Source organism: Triturus cristatus, chromosome 5_1 (assembly GCF_964204655.1).
Source record: "Triturus cristatus chromosome 5_1, aTriCri1.1, whole genome shotgun sequence".
In the NCBI taxonomy this organism is placed as follows: domain Eukaryota; kingdom Metazoa; phylum Chordata; class Amphibia; order Caudata; family Salamandridae; genus Triturus; species Triturus cristatus.
The window spans coordinates 1,020,326,121-1,020,341,130 of NC_140587.1; the positions used below are offsets into that span (position 1 = coordinate 1,020,326,121).

At 52.3% G+C, this 15,010-nt stretch overlaps 1 protein-coding gene across 2 annotated transcripts in view; it reads right to left on the reverse strand.

The window, feature by feature from the left end:
* Positions 1 to 15,010, reverse strand: part of TRIO (trio Rho guanine nucleotide exchange factor) — a 4,621,980-nt gene that overhangs the window by 2,107,236 nt on the left and 2,499,734 nt on the right. The window lies entirely within an intron of this gene.

Sequence of the window (15,010 nt, forward strand, 5' to 3'; positions counted from 1 at the left end):
TACACGATGGTCCTCCGTCGGGCGGCTGAGGCCCTCAAGCATGACCTACCCACAGTGGCCCTCAAGACCAACCACCTCACCGAGGTGCTCCAGACGGAGTCCACTTCGTCGGAGCTGTTGCTTCCCTTCAATGACGGCCGGACCGACGTACTCTTTGGCACTTGGTCGAGGCCGGCCACGGGGGCCCCGGTGGATATAAACGTCGCCAGGCACCACCGACTGGCGCCCTGTGACCCCGCCTTTTTGACTACACACCCTACGCCTGACAGCCTGGTCATTCAGGGCTCGACGTCACAGAGTGCTTTTCCTACGGTCCCGCCAGATAAGGACTCTAAACGGCTGGACCAGTTTGGGAAGCGGTTGTTCTCTTCGGCCAGCTTAGGGCTGTTTGTTGGGCCGCTACTCCCACATGGTGTGGGATGCCGTTGCTCAGGTGTTGCCTCAGTGTCCTGAGGAGATGCAGGCTGTCCTTTCTCAGGCTATTGCTGAGGGTAAGGATGCGGCTACGTTCGCCATTCGGTGTGGGTTGGACACCAGTGACTCATTGAGCAGGGGGATTTCTACAACTGTGGCGTTGCGACGTCACGCCTGGTTGCGTTCGACTGGGTTCTCGCCCGATGTCCAAAGCTCGCTCATGGACATGCCCTTTGATGGCACCCGCCTGTTTGGCGACAAGGCTGACAGTGCCCTGGAGCGCTTTAAGGATTCGCGGGCTACAGCCAAGTCCTTGGGCCTTTCTACTAACAGCTCGGCCACTCTTGGTTTTCGTTCCTTTCGTGGCCAAGGTAGAGGCAGTCAGGCGTGCCCGTCCCCTAAGCCTGTGCAGAATCAGCCCCAGCGCGGCCGGGGTTGCGGTTTCTGCAGGTGCGGGTCGGGGAACCAGCGTGCGGGTCCGTCCACCTCCACCCCCGCCGCTTCCGCCTCCAAACCTTCCTAATCTGAGCTTCGGGGAGCACCCCACGCTGGTGGGTGATTACATCAGACAGGATCAGCGACCACCTCCCTCACTGGCGCGAGATTACATCAGACAAATGGGTGCTGCAGATAATCTGCCACAGTTACTCCCTTCCCTTTCAGTCCTCCCCTCCTGCTATGCCCCCTCGGTGCTACCGCATGTCGGGGGATCACTTGGCTCTTCTCCGAGAGGAATTCACGGCCCTCTTGGCCAAGGGGGCCATCAAGTGCGCTCCTGGACCGGAAGTAGGGAGTGGTTGTTATTCCCACTACTTTCTGGTCTCTAAGAAGAACAAAGGGGGTCTGCGTCCTATCTTGGACCTCCGGGACGTCAATCGCTTCCTCCGGAAAGAGAAGTTCAAGATGCTGACTCTGGCTCAGGTCTTAGCTGCCCTCGACCCTAGAGGGTAGCGTTGAACTTGCAGGACGCATATTTTCACATTCCCATCCTGCCGGCCCACCGGCGTTACCTGCGGTTCACGGTAGGCCAGGAGCATTTTCAGTTTGCCGTGCTCCCCTTCGGCCTTAACAGTGCCCCTCGAGTGTTCACGAAAGTGATGGCGGTGGTTGAGGCTTATCTGCGCAGGCGGGGGTGTCAGTTTTCCCCTACCTCGACAACTGGTTGGTGAAGGCCGGCTCGCCCCAGGCAGTCGTCACCCACCTTCAGACTACGGCCGACCTCCTGCATTTGCTGGGGTTCTCCATCAACGTGCAAAAGTCGCACCTGAGTCTCTCTCAGAAGCTCCCCTTCATCGGAGCGGTTCTGGATTTGACGCTGTTTCGGGTTCATCGTCCCGAGCAGCGAGTCCGGGATATTCAGGCTATGATTCCGACCTTTCAGTCTCTGTCCCGGGTTTCAGTCAGGGTGACCCTCCGGCTCTTGGGCCTGATAGCCTCCTGCATCCTGCTAGTGCACCATGCCAGATGGCATATGCGGGCTCTGCAGTGGGACCTGAAGTTCCAGTGGGCGCAGCATCGGGGCAACCTGTCCGATCATGTCCAGATCTCGGAGGGCACTGCATGACACTTGCAGTGGTGGCTAACGAATCGCAATTGGGTCTATGGCAGATCCCTCTCCATTCCCCAACCGGAGCACACAGTTGTGACGGATGCGTCCCTCCTGTGATGGGGAGGCCACTTGGGAGAGGCGGAAATCAGAGGTCTCTGGTTGCCGGCAGAGTCCCGGCTCCTTATCAACCTCTTGGAGCTGCGGGCAATCCGTCTTGCACTGAAAGCATTCCTTCCCTCTGTCCGGGGGAGTGTGGTGCAGGTGTTCACGGACTACACTACCGCCATGTGGTATTGCAACAAACAGGGCGGGGTGGGGTCGTGGACCCTATGTCAGGAGGCTCTGCACCTCTGGACGTGGCTGGAACGTCAAGGCATTACCTTGGTGGTTCAACATCTGGCTGGTTCTCTGAACGCCAGGGCAGACTAACTCAGCCGCCGGTGCTTGATGGACCACGAATGACGTCTGAACTCGGACGTGGTGCAAGGTCTCTTTCATATGGCACAGCGAGAGGTCGCCGGGCAGCCAAGCAACCCACAAAGACGCCATCAGCAACCACCACCACCTCATCAGGACCGCCAAGAGGACCTCCTTCAAAGACCGCCTCGACAACAACGCACACAACAGCAAGGAGCTCTTCAACGTCGTGAAGGAACTCTCCAACCCCAGCTCCAACGCCAACGACATCCCGCCATCGACTCCCTCGCCACCTTCTTCCACCACAAGATCGTAGACATCCATGACAGCTTCAACCCCCGGACGACCCTAACAAGCCCCAACACGCCGGACCCACCACACCCCACCGACCACGACCCCCTGACAACCTGGACCAACGTGAGCATCGAAGACACAATCAAGACCATGGGAACAATCCACTCCGGCTCGCCGTCTGACTCTTTTCCACACCACATCTTTAACAAAGTCGTCAGCACCATCGCACCCCACCTGCGTAACATTATCAACCTCTCCTCCGAAACCGCGACCTTCCCTGAGAGCTGGAAACACACCGTGATCAACACCCTACCGAAGAAACCCAAGGCGGACCCGAGCGAACTCAAAAACTTCCGGCCCATCTCCCTGCTTCCGTTCCCAGCTAAGGTTATCAAGAAGATAGTCAACATCCAGCTCACCCGCTACCTCGAAGACAACTGCATCCTGGACCCCTCCCAGTCAGGATTCCGCAGCAACCACAGCACTGAGACCGCCCTCATCGTCGCCACAGACAACATCAGGATCCTACTGGGCAGCAGCGAGATGGCGGCCCTCATCATTCTGGACCTCTCCGCCGCCTTCGACACCGTCTGCCACCACACACTACGCACACGACTCCACAACGCAGGGATCCGAGACAAGGCCCTGGACTGGACCTCCTCCTTCATCTCCGGCAGAACCCAGAGTCCGCCTCCCCCCGTTCTGATCCAAAGCCTCCGAGATCATCTGCGGCGTCCCGCAGGGATCCTCCCTCAGCCCGACGCTGTTCAACGTCTACATGGCGCCTCTCGCACGCATCGCCTCAACATAATCTCCTACGTCGACGACATGCAACTGATCCTCTCCCTCACCAAGGACCCCCTCACCACCAAATCCATCCTCCACCAGGGAATGAAGGCCGTCGCCGACTGGATGGAGGATAGCCACCTTAAGCTGAACACAGACAAGACGGAGATCCTCATCCTCGGTCCCAACCCCTCAGCATGGGACGACTCCTGGTGGCCCGCGTCGCTGGGGACACCCCCCGCAACCACCAACCACGCACGCAACCTGGGAGTCATCCTCGACTCAAAACTCGCCATGACCAAACAAGTCAACGCTGTCTCCTCCACCTGCTTCAACCCCCTCCGTATGCTCCGCAAGATCTACAGATGGATCCCGACAGACACAAGGAAAACAGTCACCCATACCCTAGTCAGCAGCAGACTTGACGACGGAAACGCCCTCTACGCCGGAGCCCCGACCAAGCTCATCAACAGACTGTAAAGAATCTAGAATGCCTCTGGATGCCTGATCCTCGACGTCCCGCGCCACGACCACATCACCCCCCACCTGAGGAACCTGCACTGGCTCCCTGTCGACAAAATAATCTCCTTAAAGCTCCTGATCCACGCACACAAGGCTCTCCACAAGATCGGCCCAGCCTATCTCAACAGTCGGCTCTCCTTCTACGTACCCAACAGGAAAGTCCGCTCCGCAGACCTCTCCCTGGCTACCGTCCCACGCATCCGTAGAACCACAGCGGGAGACAGATCCTTCTCCCACCGCGCCGTCAAGACCTGGAACACCCTCCCCCTCATCCTACGACAAACCGAAGACCTTCTAACCTTCAGGAGGCAACTCAAGACCTGGCTGTTCGACCAGTAGCAACAGCACCCCCCTCTCCCCACCCTCAGCGCCTTGAAACCCTTGCGGGTATGTAGTGCCCTTTACAAATTATTTGATTGATTGATTGATTTCAGCAGTGGGGAGAGCCTTGGTTAGATCTATTCACCTCCGCCAGGCGTCCCTCCACTAAAACGGTTTACGCCTGTCGGTGGAACAAATTTGTGGCATGGTGCACAGCGAAGGCTGTGGATCCCCTTTCTGCCCCTCTTTTCTGTTCCTGCTTTCCTTGGCCCGGCAGGGCTCTGCTCTGGGCACTATCAAAGGTTATCTTTCTGCCATCTCTGCCTTTCTCTGGCTTTCTGATCAGCCTTCTCTTTTTAAGTCTCCGGTTGTTAACCGTTTCCTGAAAGGCATTACACACATGTTCCCTCCAGTTCCGTTCATAATACCCCACTGGGACTTGAACCTTGTGTTGACTTACTTGATGTGCGCTACCTTTGAGCCGCTTCACAGTTGTCCTTTGCGTCTTCTCACCTTAAAGATTGCTTTCCTGGTTGCTATCACCTCTGCCAGAAGAGTGAGTGAGCTCCAGGCCCTTTCTTCCAAACCTCCTTTCCTTTCTGTTCATTCGGACAAGGTGGTTTTAAGGACCCGTCCTTCTTTCTTGCCGAAGGTTGTTACGCCCTTCCACATCGGGCAGACCATCACTTTGCCCACCTTCTTTCCGCCTCTGCATCCTTCAAAAGAGGAAGAGAGGCTCCACCGTCTGGACCCGAAACGTGCGCTCTCGTTTTATCTGAAGCGCACACAGCGGTTCCGGGTGGAAGACCAACTCTTTGTTGGCTACGTGGGCGCCAAAAAAGGTTGGGCCGTGCACAAGCGGACCATCTCTCGGTGGGTCGTTCTGTGCATCAAGGCCTGATACTCGTTGGCTAAGAAGGAGCCTCCTGTGGGGCTGCGTGCCCATTCCACGAGGGCAACGGCAGCCACTACTGCCTTGGGACTTGCAGGACATTTGTCAGGCAGCTACGTGGGCCTCGCTGCACACGTTTACCAAGCACTACTGCCTTGACAGTCAAGTCCAGAGGGACTGTTTCTTTTGCCGTTTCGTGCTCCTTGACATTCTGGTGTAATCTTGTTCGCAGACCCACCACCGGGGTTGGTATTGCTGGGGTATCTATTCTGAGGTAAGGAATCTATCACTAACGTGTCTCTTTCAGATGCACAAGTTACTACTTGTGTAACGATATATCTGTAAGAGACATCAGTTAGTGATAGTTTCCTTACCGCCCCACCCATCCTCCCCGTTCTGTGAACTGGTTACTAGGGTTAAGGTCATCCCTCTTAGGGCCCTAGTTTTCTGCATCAGTGGTCAGTATCTTGCATGGCTCTGCGTTCCTGGCGTGGAAAGTCGTGTACAGAACTGACGTCAGCGTGCATGGGTGGCGCCTAAGTACTCTCCGTGGCGTCATCTCGGCGCTTACGACGCCAGTGACGGACGCGCAGGGGTACTGCTAAGCGAAACTTTCCGGATCCAGTCTGACGCCTGGGGATATTCTAAGGTAAGGAATCTATCACTAACTAATGTCTCTTACAGATATATCGTTACACAAGTAGTAACTTGTGCGGTATTGCCAACCTCATGGTGGATCCAGGCTTGGGGCCTCTACCCTCAGAATACAGAAGCCCATCTTCCCAAAAGATGCTATGGGACCCACTGATAGTCCCTGCTTCCTCAGCAGCCGCTTGCTGTCTGCGGGGTTCAAGGGAGTGGCAGGACTGCTGCTCCAAACTCAAATCTGCCCTGTAAGGGCCTCCTGCCCCCAGGAACTCTGCCTGGTCAGGCCCAAGTTCCTATGAGGCAGTACCTTCACAGGGGCTGAGATCATCTCCCTCGGGAGCCTGATCTTTACTGGGAGTTTGTGAGGAAGATAAAGCCTTATCCTTCCTGTGCCTTCTCTTGGGAAGCACCTGGTCCATTTTTCCAGGATCCAGTGCTTTGCCAGTGCTGAACTGTTTGGCCTGAGCCCCGGTGACAGTAAACACAATGGCAGATTTCCATCATCTCTGCATGAGTCCTGAACTCCACTTCAGCCCAGGCTGAAGTTTCCAGATCATTGCCCAACAAACAATCTACAGGTAGGTCTGGAGATCCTAGAACCTTTTTAGGTCTGGTTACCCCTACCCAGCTTAGGTTCACAACTGCCAAGGAATGGTCACTCCTGACATTGCTAGCATTGGTGACTTGGTATACTTGCCAAGAATGATCTGATCAGGGAACACAAGTTTCTCTGTCACCATAGTGACACTGGCCTCAATGTCCCTGTAAGCCATTGCTTCTTTTCCATTTATCAAAGGCTGTTGTCTCTACCTGCCCAAGTTAGTGGGACTGACAAATAGGGTGGCAAGGTCTATGCCACCATCAAAGACTAGAACAGCCTGAGCTGGAGTCCTAGTCAGAACCCATCTCAGAACCCAAGGTTAACCCCACTAATCCACTGGTTGCTGTACTACTACTTGTACTTATGCTAGGGGGAGCAGGTGCCTTAGGGGCAGTGATAGTAGGAGTTTCCTTGGCCTTCGGACAATCAGCATTTATTGTCCAATGGGTCTTTACCTCACATAAATAACACCAAGGTTTCGTTTTGCCTTTCTTGGAATTTTGGGACTCACCTCCAGATGCACGTTTTTGGGGCCCTTGTTAAGACTAGTTTTAGCTCTACTTTTGTCCCCACCCTTATCCTGGGATTTAGAAGAATCTTGTTTCTTCTGGTTACCTCCATTACCATGGGTTTTCTGCTTAACCCTGGTGCAGACCCATTTGTCTGCCTTCTTTCCCAATTCTTGGGGAGAGGTCAGATCAGAGTCCACCAGGTACTGATGCAAAAGTTGGTTCTGACAGTTATTAAGGATGTGCTACTTCATCATCAAATTGTACAATCATTCATAGTCATAGTCATGTACTTTGCTTCCATGAAGCCAGCATTCCAGAGCCTTAATAGCACTCTCTACAAAATATACCCAGTCCTGGGTGTGTGCCTTCTGGATATCTCTGAACTTAATACTATACTGTACCATGGTTAAGCCAAAACTATCTATGAGAGCACTCTAATACTGAGTAATTGTCAGTATCCTCTTCTCTAACAGTTGTTAGCAAAGGAGAGCCACAGGATAGCTGCCCCTTACTCTTGAGGGACCCTCTGAACTTTGCAGGCCCTCTCCAAAGCAGTGATCCATTTATGGAAATCATCCACCCCCTGGTTAAGGAGGGACTAACTTGCTCAGGTTCCTATTGTCAAAAGAAGTTTCTCTGATTCCGGGGACACTGTTGCTACCACCGTGGGACGCTAGTCCCAATTTTGTCCTAGCCTTCTGGACTATTTATCAAGGGCTAAATGATCTCTCCTGAGTCTGAGACTTGCATTCTCAAGTTCGAGTATTTGGTACTCCCTGTCCAAAGAGCTGTCCCTCTTACTAAAGATGGAGGACCATGTGGAATTTCCTGAGGCATCGGACTCTCTAAAGTAGGACCTAGAACTCCTTGGTCTACTCTGGACCCTCCCAGGAGGAACACAGGGTATGTTCACTATTCCCTGAGAAGTCAGAGTTTGGCAGGTTAGAATCTTTTGAGTCCTCTTGCCCAAACTAAGAATTGAGATAATCAGGAAGAGCCCCTGATGCTCCCTCTTCAGGAGTATTCCCGCCCACATTATCCTGGTCTTCTGCCTCAACAGGATGACCATCATCCTTATGCAGCAGCTCTAAGAGGAGCTTAATGGTGGGGGTTGTCACCTGCTTTATCTTTAGAAGGCTACACAGGATCCTTAGTTCCTGGAACTCTAGACCACTGTACTTAGCAGACTGGGGTGCACTGGTATCCCCAACTAAAGACATGGTTCCAGGTGTAGTGAGGGGTTGCACCTACCTATCCTAGTGGAAACTAAACTCTCTGAGTTTGGAGAAAGGGTTGTGCTAGACCAATTAACTATCCAACCCTAAGTTCAGTAGAACTTACATATTCTAAGCTGTATTAAATGTGTGTGAGAAGTTGGCCTGGCATATGCTGTTCCTAGTTATAGGGACACCTTGCACCAGTCCAATTCGACTCGTATTGATGATAGGTTTAAGACAACCTTTAAAGAAAGCTATCCTAGTGGTAGCTGTGGAGAGCAGCCTTCAGGCTAAGTCTTGAAGGAGTGTTAAGCTTATTGTTTTACCATAATAACCTCTTGAATAACCAAATGAAAGAGTAGCCCACACAGGTATATATATAAAATATATGTATTTATTCTAGACAGAATCCCACAGTCACTTTATGTGGCTAGTGGCAAAGTTACGTTTCAAACAAGCATTTCTAAACACAATAAATAGCACAGAAATCAATGGGCCCCAGGGGGGGACCAAACCATATACTAAAATAGTGGTATAAGAACCACGACAATTCTACAGGCAATGCCTAGGGCATTCAGGATCGCTTGCCCCTTCAGAATCCACCCACAGTTAAGAGGAAGGGGACCCACGGGAGACGCGTGCAGTGCAAAGAGCTGCTATCGGGATCGCAATGATAGCCTATGGAGAATGTCGCGGTTGAATATTCACAGTTAAAGGACACTTGTAGCAACAGTACAAAGTTAAGGTTATAGACTTAAGACTTTGGGGAGCCCACCACCACTGGAGTACCGAAGTACCACTGTTACCTGCCCCAGGGAAGCCGGGTGCATAGGTCGATTCTGGTGTCGGGTCGCGGGCTGATTTCCTATGGGAAAGTAGTCCAAACTGCTGCTAGCTGCGAGTGTCGCTGAAGTCGTGAAGATTGAAGTTGAAGAGAAGATAAAGATGAACCTGAAAGCAGAGGGGACAGAGTCTGGGTCACAGCAAGTGACCAGGGAGCTCACAGCAAGGAGCTCGTGGAAGTCGGGTGCTTCAGGTGTAGGAAGTACAGCTGGGCTCTGCAGTCACGGGCTCCGGGAGGCTTCAAGGAAGGCCAGCTTCTGGAGGGCGACTGTCCCACGTTGGCTGAGGGTCGCTGCGGTGTTAGTGTCCCGATTGGATCCACTAAGCCTTGGCAACCGCAACCCACGCAAAATAAACAAAGCAGCTGCTGGTGCAAACCCACGAGGTCTGAGGGTGCTCTCCTTTGCAGGGAGCGTAGAGCAGGCCTGGAGCAACCAGGGGAACTCTTAGAAGCAAAGATTGTCCTCCGCCAGGGCCCACAAGTCGAGGGACAAGGGACCGCGGAAGGCAGCAAAATGGAGTGCGTAAAAGGGCTCCCACGGGCCACCGGAGCGGGCCAGGGAGCTGAGGGTCGGCACAAATGCTGCTGGATGGTTGGCTCAGAAATGGGCCAAAGCACAACTTCCCCACTGGTCGGGGTCGTGTGCTGGACAAGAAGTGGCCGGTGTCTCGGGGTATGCGGGGATCTCGACACCCACGTGGTCCAGGGTGCTCAGACTTGCTGGGCACACTCACAGGATGCTGGGATGCACTGGAGACCCACCTCGAGGTTGCTGGAAGGCGTCGAAGGTCGTGAGAGCCACGAAGTTCCAACCGGGTATCTTGTAGTCTTTTAGGTGCCTGCCAAGCAGGGGGATAACTCCTTTATCCCAAGGGAGATTTCTTCAGTCAGCTGGGCAGCAGCTCGTCGAAGGTCAGTTCTGTGAAGTCCTGTACGAATCTAAAGCTCTAGGGCAAAGTTATTCCCATATATCCCCAAGATTAGGGGATGGTCCAAAATAGAGCCTACCAATCAGAGTAGAGGCGGGAAAGGGTGGCTACACCCACTCCCCTTTGTGTGTTTCCCGCCTGGGCGAGGGGCAGGATGCCCCTGAACCGGTTCCAGGCGGTGTATGCAGAATTGGGGCTCTGCAGCTGCCTACGTGCAACTCTGAATGGACTTTTGGTGCACCCACCCTGTTCCAATCCACATATCCTGTCTGGGGAGGTGCTGGCACCTCCCTGCCACAGGAGCCCTATTGTCCAGATGGCGAGGCTGGGGTTTTCCCCAGCAACAGCCAGCCAGAGTCGTGTAGGTGGCGAACAGTAGCCATTTTGTGGTACATGTGCACTTTTAAATTGGTTTCCAAAATCTACCGCTTTTCCCATATCACCCTCCTAGCAAGGGGGAATCGTGCCCCCATGCCCATGGCTGGACTGGGGGTATGATTCCTTCATGTTTGACACCAAACACGATATGGTTCTGTGTAGCCAGTCCCAAGTTACAGCGATGACGCAATAACTTATAATGCGGTAAGAGTATATGGTATGGCTACACTACAAACAACCCAGTAACGGTGTTACGAAGGTTGCAGAGAGGTCCTACTCACGTAGGGGTCCCCCCTCACACATACCTCAGCACCCAGCCCTGTAGGATTACCAGGGCCTGCCATAGGGGTGACCTATGAGAGTATATGTGTTGTAATGGTATGGGACATAGGGTACCTACATCCCGGTAAGGGGTGCTAGCACCACCTTACCCAGGCTACAGTAGTGGCCTGGTGGTGTCAGTTTGGGTGGCTGTCCCAGGGTGGCACAATAAGTGCTGCAGCCCTGGTAGGCCTACTGGGGGACCCATGCCCTGGGTACCTAGGGTACCATCTACAAGGGACTGGAAGGGCATGCCCAGCATCCAATTATGTTTGTACCTAGAGTACTCACAACAGTTTTAGGGAGAAAGCAGATAGGCTGGGGTCCTGGATAGCAGGATCCCAGCCAGACTAGTCAAAAACCACTTAAATACCCGGCAAAAAGTTGGGGGCAACCATTAGTCAGATTCCACTCTCCTACATAACCCCCCCCCAAACGAAAGGAGATAAGGCTAACCTTGTCCAGATAAGCCTTTATTTCCTGAGTGGCCATATAAGGAAGAACCTGTACTAACATGGTTGCTCCCTGTGTCATGGTCCACTTGGGAAATCCTACCCCAAGGGGTTCTAGAGTTTCTCCAAAGTCTAGGGAAATTACCTGTATTGGTTTTTGGGTCAGAGGTGGGCTGGTGGGGTGTCTGAGTCTGGAAGTGAGACCCTACTTGGGTTGGTCTCAACCTCCTCAGATCACTGGCCACTATGGAAGCCTTTCTGCCCAGGACGGTGTCATATCTGGCCCTAAGGGTCAACCTCTGGCTGCCTACAGCTGGGGGTTGGGTCCCTTTGGCTGGAATAGTGGAGGGCACTGGAAGGTTTGGGGCAGCTAGGCCCCAGGTTTCCCTGTGCTCAACAACATCCATTTGAGGGGTGCCTATACCTAGGGGTAAGGGGGATCCCTCAGTTTGTAGAGGAATATTCACCTGGCTGAAACTACTCTGCTGGGTGTCCCTAATCTGTTGATGAGGGGATTCCTCTGGGCAGGGGCCCAATAAGGGTCCACTGACCTCCCTGACCTCTGCAGCCCTGGGCTGACTGAGGCAGGGTAGAGAGGGGCAGGATACCTGCTCCAGACTGGGTACCACCTTGGAAGGATCCCCTGCCATCAGAGAGGTGAGCAGGCCAGGCCTGTCCACTTCTGGGGCAGTTACTTCACAAGGAGCAGGATCAGTTCCCTGAGAAACTGGACCTTTACCTGTAGTCTGGTGGGGGGAAGACTGCTCTTCCTCCCCTATGCTCTCTGTTTGTGTAGAGTGATCCATAGTTTCAGGCTTCACTCTTTCTATTTCCTCCTGGGGTGGAGGTGAGGCCCTCAGGGTCTCATCCACTCTCTCAGGAATTCCTACCATTTTCAAATGGGCCTTGTGGTCAACCTCAGCCCAGGCTGAGATTTCTAGATCATTCCCCAGTAGACAATCTACAGGCAAGTTTGGGGACACTGCCACTCTCTTGGGGCCAGTGACTCCTCCCCAGCTGAGATTTATCACTGCCATGGGATGATCTGTCCTGATTCCATCAATGTTGGTCACCTGATAGCTAAACCCAGGTAAAAGCTGATCTAGGGGCACTAGTCTCTTGGTCACCATGGTGACACTGGCCCCTGTGTCCTTATAGGCCACAGCCTTCTGACCATTGATTATTGGTTCTTGTCTGTACCTGCCCAGAATACTGGGGCTCATGGTAAAGTTGGCAAACCCCATGCCACCATCACAGACCATAGTTGCTAATGCAGGGGACCTGGCTAGGCCAGAGTCCACTGGTGTCCCCAAAGAGAACCCAACTAAGTTTTTGGGTGCACTCCCACCACCTGGGGGATTACTACTAGTAGTAACAGGAGGTGTTGGAGCTGGTTTTGGAGGAACACTTTCTTTGTTGCCATTCTTAGGACAGCTGGAGTCAGTTTTCCAGTGGCCAGGTTTCTTACATACATGGCAATAGGGTTTCTTGGTATTAGAGGAAGGATTTTGGGACCCACCCCCAGCACTGGTTTGTTGGGGCCCTTCAGATGACTTTTCTTGTTTATCATCCCCACCTTTCTCTTTGGGCTTAGTGGAATCCTTCTTCTGGTCACCAACTTGGTTCTTAGGCCTGATCCTGGTTCTGACCCATTTGTCTGCCTTCTTTCCCAATTCTTGGGGAGAGGTCAGATCAGAGTCTACCAGGTGCTGGTGTAAAAGTTGGTTCTGACAATTATTAAGAATCTGCTCCCTCATAATGAGATTATACAATCCTTGATAATCATTAACTTTACTGCCATTTAACCAACCTTCCAGTGCCTTGGTTGCACAATCCACAAAGTCTACCCAATCTTGATTCTGTGCTTTCTGGGTGTCTCTGAACTTAAGTCTGTATTGATCAGTGGTTAAGCCAAACCCATCTATTAAAGCAGCCTTCAAGATATAATAATCATCAGCATCCTCTTCTCTTACAGAGAGGAGCTTGTCTCTCCCTTTGTCTGAAAAGGAGAGCCACAGGATTGCTGCCCACTGCTCTACAGGGACCCTCTGTACTCTACAGGCCCTTTCAAGAGCAGATATCCATTTGTGGATATCATCCCCATTCTGATAGGGGGGCACAATCTTGTGGAGGTTCCTATTGTCAGGGACTTTCTCTCTAACTCTAGGGGTTTCCTTACTGCCACCAGGGATCTCTAGACCCCACTTTCTTGAAGCTTTCTGAAGCTCCAGGGTTTCCCTGTCCAATGCTAACTGTTCTCTCTTAAGCTCAAGCTTAGCCTGCTCAAATTTGATCAGTCTGCATTTCCTCTCATGAGAGGTTTCTCTTCTCTGAGAAGAGGCAGAGGACCCTTTGGATCCCCTAGAATGGTTGGATCCCACTGAGGGGGATCTGTTCCTTCTGGGGTCCACCACTCTCCTTTTAAGGGTGGAGGGAGTGCCTCTTGGGCCATCACCTCCATGCTGTGAGTGGTTTGTGTCTTCCAGGTCAGGATTTTCATCCTCTTCCTGTTCCTCTTCAGATTCCACTCTGGGAGTGTCCTCTTCTGAGGGGTGCCCACCCACGTTGTCCGTCCCTCTGGATCCTATGGACTCCATAAAGTCTGCTATGAGCAGGATCTCTTTGAGACGTTTTGTGTTGGCACCTCTTTCTGTCTTCAGTCTCCTAAGGGTGCACATTTCCCTGAGCTCAGCAAAGGTGAAATTATCATACTTATCTACTGGGACCCTCTGGGGTCCTTCCATAGCCTTAGTGCCACTTGAAGACATGTTTAGTGTAGTGATGTATCTACCTACACTAAGTGTGGCCTACTGAACCCTCTCTTGAGTTGTAGTCAAGGTGTGCTAGACCCTCTACACACAACTCCAAGTTCAGTAGAACTTATTGTATTCTAGCTTGACTTTATATGTACCTTTGGTACCTTGTGGCTTTCACTTTAGAAATTCAATGTGTTATCTGGTAAAACAATGGCAAGCTTGAATCCCACCGCTGCCACCAATGTGAGAAGTTGGCCTGGCATATGCTGTTCCTAGTTATAGGGACACCTTGCACCAGTCCAATTCGACTCGTATTGATGATAGGTTTAAGACAACCTTTAAAGAAAGCTATCCTAGTGGTAGCTGTGGAGAGCAGCCTTCAGGCTAAGTCTTGAAGGAGTGTTAAGCTTATTGTTTTACCATAATAACCTCTTGAATAACCAAATGAAAGAGTAGCCCACACAGGTATATATATAAAATATATGTATTTATTCTAGACAGAATCCCACAGTCACTTTATGTGGCTAGTGGCAAAGTTACGTTTCAAACAAGCATTTCTAAACACAATAAATAGCACAGAAATCAATGGGCCCCAGGGGGGGACCAAACCATATACTAAAATAGTGGTATAAGAACCACGACAATTCTACAGGCAATGCCTAGGGCATTCAGGATCGCTTGCCCCTTCAGAATCCACCCACAGTTAAGAGGAAGGGGACCCACGGGAGACGCGTGCAGTGCAAAGAGCTGCTATCGGGATCGCAATGATAGCCTATGGAGAATGTCGCGGTTGAATATTCACAGTTAAAGGACACTTGTAGCAACAGTACAAAGTTAAGGTTATAGACTTAAGGCTTTGGGGAGCCCACCACCACTGGAGTACCGAAGTACCACTGTTACCTGCCCCAGGGAAGCCGGGTGCATAGGTCGATTCTGGTGTCGGGTCGCGGGCTGATTTCCTATGGGAAAGTAGTCCAAACTGCTGCTAGCTGCGAGTGTCACTGAAGTCGTGAAGATTGAAGTTGAAGAGAAGATAAAGATGAACCTGAAAGCAGAGGGGACAGAGTCTGGGTCACAGCAAGTGACCAGGGAGCTCACAGCAAGGAGCTCGTGGAAGTCGGGTGCTTCAGGTGTAGGAAGTACAGCTGGGCTCTGCA